General features: G+C 45.1%; 1 long non-coding RNA gene across 1 annotated transcript; it reads right to left on the bottom strand.

Annotated features, from left to right (window-relative positions):
* Positions 1-310: 310 nt before the first annotated feature.
* LOC135981810 (uncharacterized) lies at positions 311-19,899 on the bottom strand. The gene is made up of 3 exons (XR_010598976.1): positions 19,370-19,899; positions 3,921-4,015; positions 311-955 (listed from the first exon to the last, which is right to left on the bottom strand). It is a non-coding gene; the product is annotated as an uncharacterized LOC135981810 (long non-coding RNA).
* Between the last annotated feature and the right edge of the window lie 519 nt (positions 19,900-20,418).

The raw sequence follows: 20,418 nt of genomic DNA, 5'->3' as shown, positions 1-20,418 counted from the left end.
GACTTACAGGAGCCACTGGAAGAGAAAGAATAGTATATTTGTGAATGTGCTTGTGCACTGTTTGCAGTAACTGAGATACTGTCACATCACATAATGAATTGGGGGATCTGATTGCCATGCATTGTACTTATGGATGACATAACTGATTATGAACTAAAGAGGTGGGTGCGTGGCAAGCACTGTGGATTTACAGTATGATTGATGGGGGGCATAGCTCAGTGTTCACACTGCACTCCCCGTCAGTACCTGGCCCAATGATCCAACCAGCAGACCAAATTTGGTGATGAATCCTGGTCACATGCCACCTGAGGCACGTTGCCCATATGCTAAGAAGAGTATGATTGACATAGAGAAAAGTATTGAATAATTGTGTTTGAATACAACATCCCAGCTGTCCTTTAGCTGGTGTTTATCTTTATTATTTGAAATGCACATTATAAGATGCAATGGAAACAGACATTCTTAATAAAATAAAGGCCTCTATTCGTCAACATGGATGTAATAAAAAAATGTTAAACTACTGCCAGGCAAGCCAGCTACTATCAGCACACTGGCAATAAACCAACGTCAAAACAACAAAGTATACAAACCAAACACTGAACAGTGCAAACGGAACACAGTGCCAGCAAATAAATCCCCGCAGGTTGCATGTCCCCATGCTCCTTTCACTTTCTGCCATGTTTAGCATGCCCTTGGCACTGCTGCATGGAGGTGATTTGCTCTGTCCAGCTGCTGTTAAGTCCTTGCTGCATGGGCATGGAATTGTCCAAATCGTTCCTGGTCTGCAGCAGATGGTACCATGGAGGGGACTCACACCATGATGCAGGCTCAGAAGGAGCCTGTACTCTTGCAGCCATAAATGTAAGCAAACTCTGGAACTGGTCTTTCTGCAGCACTCGATACCAAAGCTCAGATGTAATCAATGGAGATATACCAGTGTACACAAAATCAGGCCCTGTGTTTACAAAAATAAACTGTATCGCTTTAAAATTTTACTAGCAGTTGTGAAGAAAATTAATACATAGCTGCACCTCTCAGAGTGCAGACTAGATATGACTGGATTTTTCTGTTTTACAGCGGTTTGTGAAACCCCACAGAGAGAAGCTTGTTGTTAGTTATTTTAGTGGCTTGAACTGAAGACAGAATGTAACACCAGGGAGAAAAAGCCAAGCCAAAATAACTAGGCAGTTTAGAGATTCCTTAATACCAACAGTGGAGAAAGTGAAGGAAAGCTTATACTCTGAGAGATGGGAATGATACACGAAGAAGGCAGTGGACAGATTCACTTGGGAAGGACAAAAGCTTCCAGGATGCTATGTTCCAGTGAAGTGGACCTCTGAACACTTGCCATCACTCCTGATAGCTTGTAACTCTAGCTGAGGAAACTATTTTAGGAGGAGAAAAGTCACATTGAAGCAGTAAGAGAGACTAAGACTGGAAAAGATTCAGTGACACTCTACTTGGAAACTATTTTGGTGAAGTTTTCTGCTCCACAACTCCTCCTTCTAACAGAATGTCTCAGTGGCCCTCCACCTATACTCCAATGGATGCTGGCATACACCATAGGAGTAATGTAGACTTCAACAGGGAGAACTTAAAAACGAATTTGTGATTATTTGTTACCTGGTTAACAACACATGTACTTGTAGTAAATTATACAGCCAGTAGCTGTCTGTGTGTTGAATTAGACTTCCAGACTGGGTGTGGTGTCCCAGGTAAACAAAGGACAAAAAGCTGAGAATCAAGCTACATGGAAACCTGTTCGCATCCCTCATTTGAGGGTTTCTTCTTTAACAAATACCTCTTATAAATCAATCCCTGCATATCATGACAGCCTGGAATATGTAGAGTCAGAGGTCATATGTAAAAGAGGGTTAACTCTGGATTCTGAGTGAAACCAGAACTCTAAAATATAAGTATATGACTGAGAGATTCCTATCGGTGCTTAATTACCTGGCATGTCACATGATGCCGGTAGTGATTCAAAAGTACAAAGCAATTGAATGGAAAGAAGATCTATAGCACACTGTATACATATAATCCCTGGGGCCATTACACTGTGGTGGCAGAAGGAAGGAACAGCCCATTGCTGTTGAATGCAGTATCTGGAAGCCACCTGTCCACTGTCAGAAGATGCTGCCAGCATTGGGCAACCATCAGTCTTCTTTCCCTTTGCTAATCTAACGACAGAAGATGGGAGAAGCAAACAAACGAGTAGTCAGCAAAAACATTGCCCTGGGGTTCCCACTGTCACCTCCTCCTGGAGATGGATACAGGCACAGGGGCTTGTTTTAGGGAAGTGAGGCCTAATGAGGGGGGCATGGGGTTGATTTTTTGGGAACAGGAGTCCCTTTTGAATTTGAGACAATCCATTAGCCCAGGTCAATGAACCTCTGAGTTTTGCTTTAAGACAAAACCCAAACCTCCACTCAAACCTCCATTCTTAGTCAGATAAATGGGAGTGGAGAGTACTCAGCAACTCTCAGGACTAAATTTGGTGATGAATCCTGGTCATGTGCCACCTGAGGCATGTTGCGCATATGCTAAAAAGGAAGTGCAAACGGGACTGAGCCCAAGAGGCAATAGACTCTAAACCCTTCTGTAACAATGACTCCACCTTTATCTACTCTATGATACCTCACATAAAATAAGAGACGGTGCAAACATTATTGGACTTTACAGAAAAGACTAGTAAACAAACTCACATGCTATTAACATGCAAGCTCAATCCATCTTGCTAGATCACTGTTCTGTCAGCATTCCCCTAACCAACCTACCATCATTCAGATCGTGCCACCTAGTCAGTCCTTTGCTTACACATCTAATAGAACACTGGTTTTGCTTCCATCCGTTATGAATTCCCCATAGAAAATAAAATCAGCGTCACACCCAAGAGTATTGGGGCGGATGGAAGGAGAAATGCAGAAGTGGCCAGTTGGCTGATTTGCAGAAGTGTTTGGGGGCCATTCAGATGATATTCAGTACAATTTATTTATTTATTCATTCATTCAAACACAGTTGGATATTTTCTCTAAGCATCTATTCCCCAGGTCCCCTTATAGCCATCTCCACATGTAGATGCACCTGTAGATCAAAAATAAATTTTAAATGTTTATGGACACGTGAATGTTTAAAGGTCAGTCTATTGTGCTAGCAAAACTGCCCATTTTTTTCCACTAGGGAGGCTGTCTTTAGGCCTCCTGCCATGTTGTTCAAGTTGCTCTCTTGGCTGGCAATGCTAAGAGCCCTACAATAAAACACTGCACACAGACGTTTGGAAATTACCCGGGAGTTTTGCTCCTGGGGCAAGTAGGGGCTGCAGAAGTTGCCAAGATTACCTTCTTAGTCTCTTGGGGGAATTAGGAAGAAGGCTTCAACACGCATCTCCATTTTGTACTGCCTTGCAGCTGTTTAGAGAGCAGCACTGAACCCCCCAGAGGAGGTTGAAATCCTGTTGTGTCATGTGGGAGGGGGGGAAAGTGTTGTACTAAGAAAAACACAGTCCAAGGTGGAGAAGGTAAAGACACCTCAGCTTCCGCTCAGAACAGACCTAATTCGTGATAAGTTACTACACAGGGATGGTGAAAATTTTCTTGGCAGGAGCTGTAGAAGAAACAGGTGGGAAGAGGTAGGGGCCAAATTTGGACATTGGAAACCTCTATGCCTCAAGAAAAGGGAGAGGGGGAAGAAAATTATCAGGAAATAGGGAAATTCCACTTCTGGAAGCAATTTAATTTTCTACAACACACAAAATAATAGTGCCTAGAGCAAACTGCCTGTCATTTATCTGAAGTGATAGCAAAGCTTCAGCCCCAGTTCTAAATAGCTTCCATACGGATGCAATATCACATAATTACTGGGCCATTTGACACATCATGCTAATACTTCAAAACATTTTATTTTTAATTAAAAGCATTTACTTGTGCAAGTTCTTCTGTTTGGTGTCAATTCAATTTCAAAGTGTTTGGCTCATCTGCTGTCCACAGTGGGAGCTATCAATCCAATTTGTTTTCATCTAGGAACAAAGAAGAGTTGAAAAAAAGAAAGCGGGAGCTTTGTTAGCGGGTGGGGAGAGATGGGAGGTTGCTGCTGGATAAGTATGAAAGCAGGGTACAGTCCAAATATTTAAGTAAAATATACATAAACATTCCTATTGGTTTCAATGGGCTTTCGATCAGGCCCTGAATGTTTCAGACCTCAAATCGCCCATGGGTTTGGGCTCAGCAGCAGCCCCCCATCCCCAACTCTGGCATTATTTACAGCACTTTCTCTCACTCCTATTGCTGATGTAGGGCTCCTAGGGGTCCAAATGCCGGCTGAGAATCTGCATAGTGGAGATCTACTCCATCATTCCCTTTCCATTCCTAGAACATGCCCTATGCCAGAGGATGGGCAACCCAACTATAAGCCATGACACCAGTTCCACCTGTAATAAAATGTTCACCAATATTAGGCATGAAGGACAGTCCTTCCAGTCCTTTGTGAGCTAAACTCCCACTGACTTCACTGAGCTCTCTGTGCTCAGAGACCTTGAGGGATTCAGCCTGAACAGCATGCTGAGAATCTCACACATCCATAATAAGCTGTACATCTCTGTATTTTCCTTCTGAGTTGATACTTAGGGTACGGCTACACTACCCACCGGATCGGCGGGTAGCGATCTATCTATCGGGGATCGATTTATCGCGTGTAGTGTAGACGCGATAAATCAATCCCCGATCGCTCTCCCGTCGACTGCTGAACTCCAGCAGTGCGAGAAGCGGAAGCAAAGTCGATGGGGGAGCTGCAACTGTCAATCCAGTGCCGCGAGGATGCAAAGTAAGTAATTTTAATTCAATCTAAGATACGTCGACTTCAGCTATGCTATTCTCGTAGCTGAAGTTGCGTATCTTAGATCGATCCTTCCCCCCCCCCCCGCAGTGTAGACCAGGCCTTACTGTAGGAAACTTCTGGGGGGTAAATTACCCCCAAATACACAGAGGGCCCCAGGTTACTGCTGCCCGGCATACACAGGCACAATTGCCCTAGGGAGATTCACCATGGGGAACAGCAGGCACTAATACTGCTACTTCCCTGCAGAGGGAGACCAGCTTTAACCCCTGCCAGGGTTCTGTAGGAGCCGCACCTGCAGCTGTCCAGGGGTTACGCTGAATCAGTGCATTCCCAGCTGCCCTGGCCACACCAACACGTGCTGTACCTGCTGGTGGAACAAGGGTTCAAGGCTACTGGCTCCCTTCTATCATTTTGCCCTTGATCCTGGAAGGCTCAGCACCTGAGGTGTGAATTCTTCTATTTTAAGTGCAGATTCTTGGCCCTACTCCAGGCTACATAAAGAGCGCAAAGACTGATGATAACCCTCTTGCTGGAGAGTCCCCTGCAGGCACAGAGCTGGCTCCTAGAGAGTGTAGTGGGTATTGCAGGGTAGGGAGGGCGGGGCAGGAGAGATGGCCAGAGCACTTTACATGCCATCAATAGTCATCTGGGTATATTCCCTTGGCAGCCATAGCCAGCTGGCACAGGCTCAAGCAGCCTACAGGCTGCTCTAAACTTCCTCCAGGTCCAAGCACAGTCAGGAAAATCATTCAGCCCCTCTTCTCTGCTGCACCCAGTGGAAACTGCACACAGGAGAATCTGGCTCTTAGTTTTCATTCCACTTGTTACAATAACTAAAACATGAGTGAGCACAAAACTAAGTGATGATGGGAAAAAACCCATCCCCAGGAAATGCCATAAATTTTGGACTCTCTTACTGGGGCAAGACACTCTGATATAAGGCGTCTTTTAATCCATTTGGATTCAGCACTGCTGTGGTTAAAGGGCATATTTTCTTCAAGCTGAAAGACTACTCCACTTTTTAGCTCCCAAGTAATTTCCCCTCAGTCTCGTACATCGCCCCAGATACCGAGAAGAAAAAGAAGAAAAAAGTCACATAAAATAAGGAAGTGGAAAGATGCCACATTGCTTGTTTATAAAGCTATGTAATTAAAGCCAGAATTTTGATTCATACCAGGGATTTAGTCAGGAGTTTGGATTTTAAAAAAATGAAAGTACAATAATTAAATGGGTGACCATATCTGGATACTTTCCTGGAATGGATATTTTTGGTGAAAAAAATAATTAACCTGTTTTTTACAAGTGTGTGTTGAATAGTCATACTGAAGTTAAGATGTCCACCAAGCTCAGTATTGAATCTCTCTCTATTTTTTTTATCTAAAATACCAGTTGGTGTCAAGTGAAGCACCTGGAAGTTTACAGTGCTTGGCTGAGGTCCTGGCTGGACAGGATCTATAGAATTACACACACTGAGTAAAGTGGCTTTGAAGTGGTGGCACCCAGAGCAGTCTAAGGGGACATTAGTGGAAATGAGAATCTAGCCATATATCAGAATTCTTTGAATTTTATGGCTGGTACCGCAAGTTAATTTGAACCTTCCTGGTTATTATCAATTTGCTGCAATCCCTGAACTACACTGCTTCACGTGAGAACTTGAATGTCCATATTAAGGCCACTGCATCTTTTATCAGGTTTGCTTTTTTGCCCCTCCCCTCTTCTCTCTCCAATCTAATAATTGAGCCTCCCACCTCAAAAGTTTTTTACACATACACTTAAAGGTTTTATTCCTGGCTCTTCCACTGGTCTGCTGGGTGACCTTGGGCAAGTCTCTTCAGCTCTCCTTGCCTCCGATTCCACATCTGAGAAATGTAGATTATGATACTGACCTCTTTGGAAAGCGCTTTGAGGTCTACTGATGAAGAGCGCTATGCTAGAGCTATTGTTAGTAATAACATAAGACCAGCCATACTGGGTCAGACCAATGGTCCATCTAACTCAGTATTTTGTCTTCTGACAGTAGCCAGCATACAGATAAGTTTGTAGAAGATTATAATTTAGAGATGCTCCCTCATAAGGCAGAGTATTATGAACATAGGAATTTGGAGGTGTGCCCTGAAGCCAGGGGATGGGAACACCACATGGCTGTGTGAAGCAGTTCACAACAGAAGCTCTCCAGTTTGTTTTATTAAAAAGTTTTATTCCTTTCTCATTCAGTGGTTTGTTATTTAATAAACCCTGAGATCGTTACAGCCAGTGCCATATGCTTCAGCAGGAATAACAAAAATGGGCAATTACAGAGTGATCCATCCCCTGCCATCCAGTCCCAGTTTCTGGCACTTGGAGATTTAGGGACACCGAGAGCATGGGGTTGTATCCTTGACCATCTTGGCTAATAGCCATTGATGGATCTGTCCTAGATGAACTTGTCTAATTATTTTTTGAACCCTGTTATTATTGGTGTGCATGGCCTATTTCTCTTATAAAGGCTGCATGGAGGCTGTTTCTATCTTTCAAAGAAGGTTTTTTGGTGACTCCACACCAGCTATCCAGCATCTCTCCACTGATCACTTCTTCCTCCTCCAGATTCATAGATTCCAAGGCCAGAATGGACAATTATGATCAGTTATGACATATAACACAGGCCACCAAACGTCCCTGAAATAATTCCTAGAGCACATCCTTTAGAAAAACATCAATCTTGAATTAAAGATTGCCGGTAGTGCAGAATCCACCACAACTCTTGGAAAAGTTGTTCCAGTGGTTAATTATCCTCACCATTAAAAATGTACACCTTATATCCAGTCTGAATTTGTTTAGCTTCCACTTCCATCCATTGGATCGTGTTATACCTTTCTCTACTAGATTGAATAGCCCATTATTAAAAATGTGTTCCCTAGGGACACACTTACAGAGTATAATCAAGTCAGCCCTTAGCCTAACTCTAAGGCAGGGTTGGGCAAACTACGGCCCGGGGGCCGGATCCGGCCCACCAGCCATTTTAATCCAGCCCTTGAGCTCCCACTGGGAGCAGGGTCTGGGTCTTCCCCACTTCGGTGCTCCAGCACTCCAGCCGGGGAGTAGGGTCGGGGGCCGGTCTATGTGGCTCCCGGAAGCAGCAGCATGTCCCTACTCCGGCTCCTACGTGTAGGGGCAGCCAAGGGGCTCCGCTCTGGACACTGCCCCCACCCCAACTGTTGCCCCGCAGCCAGGGCCGGTGCAAGGAAGTTTCACCCAGGGAGCTCGCCACCCCCCCCCCCCCCCGCCCAGGGAGCCCTCCCCTGCGGCAGCTAACCCAGCCCCCCACCCGGGGAGCTCGCCACACCCCTGCCCAGGGAGCCGCCCCCCCCCCCCCCCCGCAGCAGCTACCCCCCTCCACGGCAGCTAACCCTGCCCAGGGAGACACACCCCCCCCCCCCCGCGGCAGCTAACCCCGCCCGGGGAGCCCCCACCCTGCAGCAGCTAACCCCGCCCGGGGAGACTCCCCCGCACCCCCCACAGAAGCTAACCCCGCCCGGGGAGTCCCCCACTCTGCGGCAGCTAACCCCGCCTGGGGAGACCCCCGCTGCGGCAGCTAACCCCACCTGGGGCGCTCGCCCCAGCTCACCTCAGCTCCACCTCCTCCACTGAGCATGCCGGCGCCGCTCTAATTCTCCTCCCCTCGCAGGCTTGTGGCGCTGATTGGAGGAGACTTAGAGTGGGGGCTGTGTGCTCAGCAGAGGAGGCAGAGTGGAGGTGATCTGGGGCGGGGAGCAGTTCCCCTGTGCGCCCCCCATTACTGCAGGCAGCCCTCCCCGTGCCCTCCCGCCCCAGCTCACCTCCACTCCACCTCCTCGCCTGAGCAGGCTTTTAGGCACCGCCAACCACTGGGCGCCCTAGGCGGCTGCCTAGTTTGCCTAAATGATTGCATTGGCCCTGCCCGCAGCTCCTATTGGCCGGGAACCACAGCCAATGGGAGCTGTGGGGGCAGTGCCTGCGGACGGGGCAGTGCACAGAGTCGCCTGGCCGCACCTCCACATAGGAGCTGGAGGGGGGACATGCTGCTGCTTCTGGAAGCTGATTGAGGTAAGCGCCACCTGCAGCCTGCACCCCTGAGGCTCTCCCAGTGCCCCAACTCCCTGCCCCAGCCCTGATCCCCCTCCTGCCCTCCAAACTCCTCGATCCCAGCCCAGAGCCCCCTCCTGCACCCCAAACCCCTCATCACCAGCCCCACCCCAGAGACCCCACCCCCAGCCAGAGTCCTCACCCCCCACACCCCACTCCCCAGCCCGGAGCCCCCTCCCACACTCTGAACTCCTCATTTCTGGCTCCACCCCGGAGCCCGCACCCCCAACCAGAGCCCTCACCCCCTCCCGCACCCCAACCCCAATTTTGTAAGCATTCATGGCCCACCATACAATTTCTATTCCCTGATGTGGCCCTCGGGCCAAAACATTTGCCCACCCCTGCTCTAAGGCATGCTGTCTAATCCTTTAATCATTTCCATGGCTCATCTCTGAACCCTCTGCAAATCAACATCCTTCTTGAATCGCAGGCACCAGAACTGGATAGAGTATTCAAGCAGCGTTGCACCAGTGCCCAACACAGAGATAAAACAGCCTCTCTACTCCTGCTCAAGATTCCCCTGTTTATGTATCTCAGGATCACATTTTCCTATAGTGCTGTACTTAAGGCTCACCTTCAGCTGCCTGTCTAATAATCAGAGAAGCTGCCAGTCACACAGTTTACTCTCTTAAGTTCAGAGGATAAGACCTTTGGTGGAGACCCAATTATAAGTTTTAAAGTGACTTGGAACATGTGACCATTCCATTTCTTTCGGTTCCGAATCCTGAAGCCTGACAGCTGGTAAACTATAAACAATAGCAATAGCACCAAATGTCAGAGATGTGTATGCCAAATTTTCTACTGCAAACCAGTTACTCAACACCGGGTGAGTTAGGGAGTTGCTATCATCATTTTCCAGTGAAAATAGCCTGTTGAAAAAGTATTTGTTCTCTCTGCCTATCCTTTGTTTCCCCCCCTTCATTCTGAAGTGGTGATGTGCTCTGCAATGTGAAGTCCTACACCCTAAGAACTGTGTTTTCAATTTGCCTAGTTTTTCTTCCAAATCCTTTCCCTGCCAGTCTTTGCTGATGACAATTTAACATCAGTCTTTGTTTAGGAGTAAGCGTACAAGGGCTGTGGACTAGACCACTTTTAGTCCTAATATAAAGGGAGTAATGTCAGTGAGCATGGACTCACTTACCCCATATTCAAAGACAGGGGTCCTGCATACAGTGACTTTGGCTCTTTAATTCTCTTAGCAGTTTGAAAAATTCGATACCTTCCTAAATAGATTTTTTTTTTATTTTTATGTGTGAATATAAGACTGAAAGGTATGCCTAGCGCTAAACATACTGATCCCTGATGCAACTGTCAGCTAGGCCTGTTACCAGGGACCTTCAGCACCAGAGTGCAGACCTCAGCCACTTAGCGATTAGGCTGCTAGTCTGACATTCATGGGACCCAGCTTCAACTCTGATTCACCAGAGGCTGCCTGTGTGAGCATGGGCAAGTCACGGTCTCTGTGCCTCAGTTTCCTGTCTGTAAAATGGAGATAGTAATACTTCCCTTCCTCAGAGGGATCTTGTAAGGATACATATGTGATGGGTACCCCCCGGGGTGCCACTTGGAGCTGGGATACCACTGAGTCCATCTGTCCCATCAGGCTGGGTTCCCCTTACTCTGTGCTGCTGTGACAGGCTCTCAAGCCCCCTTCCAGCACACACCCAGGTAGAGACACATCCAGCTGCAGCTATATTCACACAGATGCTGAGATCAGCTCTGCATGAGAGAGCTCAGCTAAGGAATTGCCCAGCACACAAGCGCACACCCACTCTGGAGCGTAAACCCAAAATTATATCGAATTGCGCTGCACAGAGAACCATACAGCATAAGCTCATAAAATCCGCCCTCTCCCTCAATGTGGAGAGAGATATGCAACAGCTTTCTGCCCCAAGTATGAGTTCCACACTGGTTTTAGAGAAAAAGCAAAAGAAATTTATTAACTACAAAAGATAGATTTTAAGTGATAGCAAACAGCTCAAAGCTGATTACCTTAGTAAATAAACAAAAAACACAAATTGAGCTTAACACACTAGGTAAGTGTGATATAAATTAGCAAATTCTCATCCGCAGTGATAAATAGGCTGGCAAATTCTTAAGGCACAAGTTGCCTTGTCTTTCCCAGGTTTTCATACACGGACTAAAAATCCTCCTAGCCTGGAACCATCACCTCCCACAATTCAGTCTTTGCTCCTCAGGTGTTTCCAGGTGTATTTGTTGTAAGGAGAGAGTGAGGTCCCCTCTGGCTTTTCCCCCTTTTAGATCTTCTCCCTACTTGCTGGAAAGTTCTTTTGCTGTGACCCGGGTCAAACAGTTCCCATTGTGTAGTGCAATCTCTGAGAGGTTTCTATTGTACACAGTTCCTGGGGTAATCCTTGTGCTTGTGTGCATTTCCTCAATACGCCATTAACATTGTTTGGCCTTTTTACTGTTGTATCTGAAAGGCTGCTTGTGGGTGTTTTCAACCTCATGACTGTTTCAGTAACAAGCCAATGAGGGAAGGGATTCAGGGAACCAGGAGCCCGGGAGTAGGAGAACTGACTCTTACATCATGCGCTTTGAAGGATTCCACTCTCAGCACCATGTACCAGTGCCATGTACCCATTCTCTCCTCCATGCCCGCCTTTAACATGCATGTCTTCCTTCAAACCCTAATCTTCCCACCATTCCTCTCGCTTCCCTCCCAATACATGCTTAAAAAAACTTAGGGAACTAACCAGACACTGCACCTTACTTTGATGTTCAGGTATGTGGTTTTCTATTGCCTTCTTTCCATCTCCCTGCAGTGATATGTTGCCTACCTACTGTAAACTCTTTGGGCTTGGGGGCAGGGACCAGGTCTTATTACCCTTCTAAAGAGCCAGGCATGTTGTTGATGCTGTACTGACAACTTTCATGTGCCTTAGCATCTGTGAGGGGAGGACTGCATGTGGTGCAGAGGAAGGCTCAACATTCCTGTTCTGCTGTACTACGGGAGGTTTAGTCCTTTCATAATCATTTGTTTCAAAGGAACCTAATCTGTGGGAAACTCTGATTAGTGCCTTTGGCAGGTTTCTAAATACAACTAGAAGGGACCAGTTTATTTCTCCCACACACACATACACCCCGCCTTTTAAATTAAACCATAGCACTTTGTCTGCAGGCCATGCACCTAGAGTGGTGGCGGGGGGGGGCAGAAAGAGGAGCGAGCCCATGGTTGGGAGCCTGGGAGGAAGGGCTGGAGAGGCGTGATGCGAGCAGAGGGTGGTTGGTAACCTGGGGAGAGGAGGCGGAGTGGACACAAGAAGAGGCGGGGCGGGGGGAAATGGAACCAGGAGCACAGGGGCGGCCGGCTGGCCCGGGGAGGAGCTCAAGTCACCTCTTACCGAGCTGCTTGTTTTGGGGCAGCTTGGGCTTGTTTTTGAAAGGCAAGGTCGCATATTTATCTCGTGAGACTTGGCAACTTTGCCAGAGAGGCTCTCCAGTTTGATTCAAGTTTGATTCCTTTCTCATTCACTGGGTTGTTGTTTAATGAACATGGTGTCAGAAGTGCTGAACGAGAGGGAAACTGCAGTGATTTTGAAGTTTGCTTTCAGCTGCAAATGGAGGCCACAGAGAAGCACAAGGCACAGAGGCTTTTGCATGTATTTGATGAGCACAATAGTAACTTGATTAGCTTAAGAATGGGGGAAAGGCCAAAAAATGGATGTGTTGCAACCTCTATCCAGTCTGCAATTGTCAAGCAATGTTGCAGAGAACTGGAAAAAATTCAGATAGAGATTTGAATTGTATTTAGCAGCCATAGGGGCAGAGAAAAATGATACAGTGAAATCACCAATCTTTTTGCATGTTGTTGGGGAGGAAGCATTGGATATTTATAACAACTTTAAGTTTGAAGACGGTGAAAGCATAAAGTTAAGTAAAATACTGACTACATTTGAGGAACATTGCATGCCAAAAATGAATGCAATCTTTGAGACACATACATTTTTTACATGCATACAAAAAGCTGATGACACCATAGAGCAATATGTCACAGAATTAAGGAAAATCAGTAAGAACCAGTGACTTTGGTGAGCTGACAGAGTCTCTTGTCAGAGATTGTCTTTAATGCCACTAATGATTCTGTTTTAAGGGAGAGACTGCTCCGTGAAGGAGACTTAACTTTAGAAAAAGCTCTCCAAATATTCAGGGCAGTAGAAACTGTGACAGCACAAGCCAAAGAGCTGAATTCACCAGCAGGGGTTACCCATGTACTAAGTACAAAAGAATATAGCAATAATACATCAAATCAAAGAATGGAACCACTCGCTATGAAAATCACTGCTAGGGGAAAGTCTGGGTACAGATGGTCATGTGACAAAATAAAATTAATGGAGCTATCCTATCTCCTAGAATTAGAAGGGACCTTGAAAGGTCATCGAGTCCAGCCCCCTGCCTTCACTAGCAGGACTAAGTACTGATTTTGCCCCAGATCCCTCAGTGGCCTCCTCAACGATCAAACTCATAACCCTGGGTTTAGCAAGTCAATGCTCAAACCACTGAGCTATCCCTCCCCCCAAGGTGTGGATCACAGCATGGCTGCAAACAGTGTTTTGCCTTTGGGAAACTGTCATAAATGTGGGGAAATAATCATTTTGCAAAATGCTGCAGAATGTAGAAAAGACAAGTGTATTCAGTTAAAGACAATCTAGTTGAGGAGTTTTTCATAGATGTCTGTGTTCCCTCTAAGCTGCATTGGGGTTGTCAGTATTTTTCCACAGACTGGTCTGGGAACCAAGCTTTGGAACAAAGAATTCCTGCCCTATGAAAAAGCTATGTAAGGCAGGGAATCACATCATCTGGGGTTCTTCACTCCCCACACAGGAAGCCTCCTGAAAACACCTGAGGAACAAAGACTGAACTGTGGGAAGTGCTGGACCCAGGCTAGAGGGATTTCTAGCCTGTGAATGAAATACCTGGGGATTCCAAGCTGTAAAGCAAGTGCAGCTTGCCCCTTAACAATTTGCAACCTGTTTGTATCATCTCTTAGAATGGATATGAATTAGCAGGTTCTCAATCTATGTAGTATATTAAGCTTAGTTCACATTTTATGTTTATTTGCTAGGTAATCTGTTTATTATCACTTATAATCACTTAAAAACTATCTTTTTATAGTTAATAAACTTGTTTTTGCTTTGTCTAAACCAGTGAGTTGGAGTGAAGTGTATGGGAATAATATCTCAAGGGGCAAAGGCTGTTGCATATTCTTCTCCACATTGAGGGAGGGGGCAAACTTTATGAGCTTATGCTGTACAGTTCCTTGTGCAGCACAAGATGGTATAATTTTGGGTTTATACTACAAAGGGGGTGCATGCCTGGGGAGCTGGGAGTTGCCTTTGCTGTAGCCTTCCTATGCAGGGGCTGGTCAGAGAGCCTGCATATAACTGCAGCTGGGTGTGTCCCTACCTGTATGAATGCTGGTGAAAGTGCAGGCTGGAGGGCTTTGCTGCTTGTCAGAGCAGTACAGTGTGAGAGGAAGCCCAGGCTGGTGGGTCAGGGGGTTTAGTGGTACTCCAGTTCCAGGTGGCACCCTGGTGGGGAACCCGTCACAGAGGTGACACCGATTTTAAGCCTGTCTGCGTGTAAAAAACTCAATCTGGTAAAAGGGGTGCTCTCACTACAAGATCATACTGAATCTGGTTATGAGGCACTCATTTGGGAATATCGTGATCTGTTTCAAGAGCTGGGCTGTTTGCAGGGTAAATATACAATCTGGATAAACAAGCGGGTCCCTCCAATTATCCATCCATGTAGAAAGGTGCCATTTGCACTCGTTGATAAAAATCAAGGCTGAGCTTGCAAGGATGGAAGCATTGCAAGTAATACAAAAATTGAGGAGGCAGCAGAATGGGTGAGCTCCCTCGTCATTGTGGAGAAAAGTAATGGCCAGCTATGCATATGCTTAGATCTCAGAGACCTCAACAAGGCTATAACAAGAGAACATTTCAAACTACCAACCAAAGAAGAGATTATGGCTTAATTTGCAAATGCTCAATATTTCACTAAATTGGATGCATCCTCAGGTGTTTGGCAGCTAAAATTAACTGAAGAAAGCTCAAAGCTATGCACATTTAATACCCTAGTTGGAAGATACAGATTCTTACGCTTACCCTTCAGCATAACTTCAGCACCAGAAGCATACCACAAAACCATACATATGATCTATGAACATATTAATAGGGTTGACTCCTCAATGGATGACATCATCATTGTTTGGGGCCCAACAAAAGAGGAGCATGACTGTATACTTTGGGAAGTCCTGAATGCAACTAGAGCTGCACACCTCAAACTAAATAGGGAGAAATGTGTTTTAAGGTTACAGAACTGACTTTTGTTGGGGACATTATTCCCAACAAAGGTGTAAAACCTGATAAGAGGAAGATTTCAGCCACTGAAATGATGCCACATCCCCAGTCAAAGAAAGATGTCCAATGGTTCCTGGGAATGGTTAATTATCTTGGAAAATTCATACCTAATTTATCTACCAAAGCAGCAGCTTTGAGAAAACTCCTACGGAATAAACATGAATGGTATTGGGGTGCAGAACAGGAAGAATCATGGAAGATTTAAAACAACAACTGATACAAAAGCCAGTGCTGAAGTGTGTGCACCAGTAAGGCTTATTAAAATGTCAACAGATGCTTCACAGTCTGGGTTAGGAGCAGTAATTTTACAGAAGCACGAGAATTGTTGGCAACCAGTGGCATATGCATCTAAATCACTGACTGAGGCAGAAATCACATATGCATAGATTGAGAAGGAGCTTTTAGGAATATTGTTTGTCTGTGGGAGATTCAATCAGTAAACTTACAGACAGCAGAAGTTGAAAAGGACCACAAGCCCCGATAGCATTATTTAGCATACCACTAAATGTCTGTACCTTAAGGATTCAAAGAATGATAATAAATCTACAAAAGTATGATTTCATTGTGACCAACACACCCAGTAAATTCATGTTCACTGAGATGCACTTTCCAGACCAGTGACTCCCATGAAACCGGAGAAGACTTTAGAGACAAAGATGCAAGCCTACGTAGATCTGATTGTAAAATCAGTTTCCATAGCTAACAGGAAACTGCAACAAATAAGAGGAAATGGAGAAAGATGAATTGTTGAGAATCCTTAAAGAAGTGATCATTAAAGAATGGCCAGAAAAAATAAGCAGTTGCTGTCCAAGAATAAGAGACTATTGAAACTGCACACATGAACTTACTGTGATATAATGCCTGCATCTGTAACTTTCACTCTATGAATCTGAAGAAGTGAGGTTTTTACCCACGAAAGCTTATGCCCAAATAAATCTGTTAGTCTTTAAGGTGCCACCAGACTCCTTGTTGTGATAGATGAGGTGATTGTCAAGTGCAGTAAGGTTGTAATTCCAATGAACCTCGGGGAAAAAAAATGCTACAGAAGATCCATGAGGGTCATTTAAGAATCGAGAAGTGCAAACAATGAGCATGAGAGGTGCTGAATTGGCTGAGGATCAATCATAACATCGCTAATGTGGTAGGAAACTGCTTTTCATGCTTGAAACACAAGCCATGCCAACAGGCAGCGCCACTGAGGCCTCATCCAGTTCCACAAAGGCCTTATGAGAAGATAAGCACTGATTTATTTACCTGGCAGTCAAAGGATTACTTAATAGTCACAGATTATTATTCTGTCTCCAGAAATGGGCACATTGCACAGTACTAATAATAAGTCAGTGATAGCCAGCTTGAAGGGAATCACCGCAATTTTGAAATGCAGATTTTAAGCAATTTGCCATAGATTTGGATTTTCATCAAAAACCATCAAATCCAAACTTCTCCCACTCAAATGGACTTGTGGAAAGGTCTCTACAGACAGTAAAGAACCTTATGAAAAAGACTTGACAGTGGGGGTCATTTGTATAAAACATTACTGGTTTACCAAAGTACACCCCTGGAGAATGGCTTTTCTCCAGTTCAGCTGTTAACGGGAAGAAGGATCAAATCTAATTTACCAATTACTGATAATTTGCTGAAATTTCATAACAATGAAACCCTATGGAAGATGAAAAAAATCAGATATGGAAGCAGAAATTATTTTGACGAAAGGGCCTGGGATCTCCCATCTCTTAGCCCAGGTGATAGAGCATGCCTGAGGAATCACACCTCTAAAACTTGGGGCCAAAGGGTACCTTTCAAGAACAGCTGCATTCGAGGTCTTATGTAATCCAGACAGATCATGGGGACAAATTTCAACGTAATGAAGGGATTTACGAGTAATCCCAGAACGTTCCAACATATTGACAGTAGATGGTCTTTTGTGTACTTTTACCCTATACTATAGAGATTTCACAGGGGAGACCAGCGTTTCTCAAACTGAGGGTCCCGATTCAAAGGGGGTCATGCAGGGGTTGCAGTATTGCCACCCTTACTTCTGCGCTACCTTCAGAACTGGGTGGCTGGAGTGCAGTGGCTGCTGGCCAGGCATCCAGCTCTGAAGGCAGTGCCATTTCCATGAGCAACGCAGAAGTAAGAGTAGAAACACCATACCGTGCCACTCTTACCTCTGTGTTGCTGCCTTCACAGCTGGGTGGCTAGAGAGTGGCAGCTACTGGCGGAGGGCCCAGCTCTGAAGGCAGCAGCTCAGAACTAAGAGTGGCAACACCATACCATGCCACCCTTACTTCTGCACTGCTGCTGCTGGCAGCGCTGCCTTAAGAGCTGGGCAACCAGCTAGCAGCTGCTGCTGCTCTCTGTCCACCCAGCTCTGAAGGCAGCGCAGAAGTAAGGGTGGCAATACTGTGGCCCTCCTACAGTAACTTTGCAACCCTCCCCCTCACCACCCCCCTTTTGGGTCAGGACTTACAACAGGACTTACACTTACAACACCATGAAATTTCAGATTTAAATTTGATCTGAAATTATGAAATATAGGATTTTAAAAATCCTATCACTATGAAATTGACCAACATGGACTGTTAATTTGTTAGGGCCCTATTTATCATCAATGCACAAAGGAGAAACTGTCAAGGAACAAGAAAACAACCCAGACTCTAATGAAAGGCTGATACTGAGAAGATCAGAGCGGGAGATTAAATGTCCGGAAAAAATAGAGACTTGCTAACCTGCCTGGAGACGGGGTATTTGAGGAAAGTGAGTTGTAAAGACTCACTCCGGAGCGATGTGCTGGTAACCACCCCTCTCTAGATAGTTGACACATTGGGTTTATGGAAATGTACTAGATGAGTAAAAATTTTATGCATGTGTTATTAGCTAGTTTATATATGAGTTAATTTGTTTTTCTTTAAGAGGGAAGATGTAGAGATATGTTTGTAGACGATTATAATTGAGAGATGCTTTCTCATAAGGCACAGTATTATGAATATAGGAATTTGGAGATGTGCCCTGGACATGGGGGCTGGGAACACCGCATGGCTGTGCGAAGCAGTTCACCAGAGCCACTCTCCAGTTTGTGTTATTAATGTTTTATTCCTTTCTCATTCATTGGTTTGTTATTTAAGGAACCCCAAGATCGTTACAGCAGCAGCATAAAGTGACCTTAGCAGAAAAGATGATCAGACTCAAAGAATTACTCCACATCAAACTGTCTAATTGGAGCAGAAATTAGTTCAAAGGATTGAAGCCATTTTTGCCAGGGCTGTATTTGATCCCAACAAGCTACACTGAGTGCAAGTTACACTTGTTTTGCACACCTGCTGAACACCCGGTCAGTACAGTTTATGCTGCTTTTCCACTTACATCCATTTTCTCAGCAGCTTACACTCCAGATGTAACTTGTGCTAATGATGTAGATTGTGGTGTATTTGGTTCAGAGCCTACATAATATTTGGTTGAGTCTTTGTTGCTGTGGGTTTTCCCCCTTTGATCTTATAGTAAGGCCAACAAAAACAGGAGGGAGTATTTATTCATTTTCAAAACTAGGTTGGCATTTCAATGTAGGCTGCAGCTTAAAACACTTAAATTGTTGGGAAAAAATTCCTTAAACAATAACACTTAAAGAACTGTTAACAGTAGAAGGAATCCTGTTAATCTGGATCCCTACCAAGATCATAACTTCTATTAGGCTAGGTTATTTCACTGACCTTCTGCTACTGTTTATACTTCACCACTTTTATAGTGTCTTCCACCAAGAACACTGTAACAGGGCCATCCGCCTGCTGAGCGCCCACTCATGGTGAGGTCACTCTGCAGCACCCTGCCTCTGTTTCTTCTTCATTTGAGAACTACACACAGGCTTCTCTCTGGGTTAGCACCACCCCTGCCTGGGGCTGGTTTAATAATAGACCATTCAAATCAGGGCCCCAGGATAAAGTCCATCACCACAGCACTAAAGTTCACACTTAGCTCTGGCATCTTCCATCACAAGAAAAGCTCTTCTTCTGCCCCAGTCTGTTCTCACAGACAATTCTCCCTACTCTTCCTACCTGGATCTGAGCCTTCTAGCTCTGGCTCTAGCCTCGGTCTAGGCCCAGGCACAGGCCCAGTCAGGACTTCTCACAGGAGCTTCCTGCTCACACAGTTCTGGCCTCCAAATTTCCCTTGTGTCAATATTTCCACTGCAGGATCCAAACTTCCCTACAATTATCATTACCTCACCTTCCTCACTGCAGGCACCAGCCTGCTGCTCTTTATAGGGAAATCATCTCATCTCACTCAGGTGTGGTTCATGCAGTAATCAGGGTTGGCTAGCCCCAGGCCCTCCAGCCCTATCACAGACCCTAAACAAACAACGTGGGACAAATTAATCTCTGATGTGACTTCACTGATATCACTGGATTTACACCAGAAGCAAATTTGGCCATTTATATTTTTGTGGCTTCCCTGACAACCATGTAATCAAGATCCAGTACAATTAATCATAACAGACTTTATCAACAGTTAAGATCACTGAATAGCAATAGCAAAAATTAGAACTAGATCCGGCACGGGTGTAAACTCCAGTGATACAACTGCATTGATACATGGGAAAACTGATGTACATATAAAAATTAAGGGTTCGGTTCAGCAAAAGATTTCATGAGCCAGTGTTTTGGGGAGATTGTTAATAGTTCTATATATTTGGTTTAATTCACCTTAAAAACTTACCTTGGGAGGTTGGGGAAGACTTAAGATTTAAATAAGAGAAAATAATGATGGAAAGTGGTTGAGGGAGAAAGGGGGAATGGGTAATCGAAAAAGGAAATGGAGGGGAGGGAGAAGTGGGAAGAGAGTCAGAGTAGGCAGGGAGGAGGCGGGAACCCCCTGTCACGTTTTTTCTAGTGGCAAAAGCAGGGTGAGGTGCGTGAAGGGGGGCAAAAAAAAAAAAAGAGGGGAAAAGTTTTGATTTTTGTTGTTGTTAATTCCAAATTAAACAAAAAGATTTGTTTAGAAAGGAGGCCATTTTAGTAAAAAAAAAAAATTCAAATGAATCATTTCTACCAACCATTGCTGAATGTGAACTATTTGTGTAACTTGAAAGATTTCCTCATATTAT

This window comes from Chrysemys picta, chromosome 2 (genome assembly GCF_011386835.1).
Source record: "Chrysemys picta bellii isolate R12L10 chromosome 2, ASM1138683v2, whole genome shotgun sequence".
Lineage (NCBI taxonomy): Eukaryota > Metazoa > Chordata > Testudines > Emydidae > Chrysemys > Chrysemys picta.
Note: the sequence above shows the minus strand (reverse complement) of the source record. Positions and strands in the feature narration are given on the sequence as shown.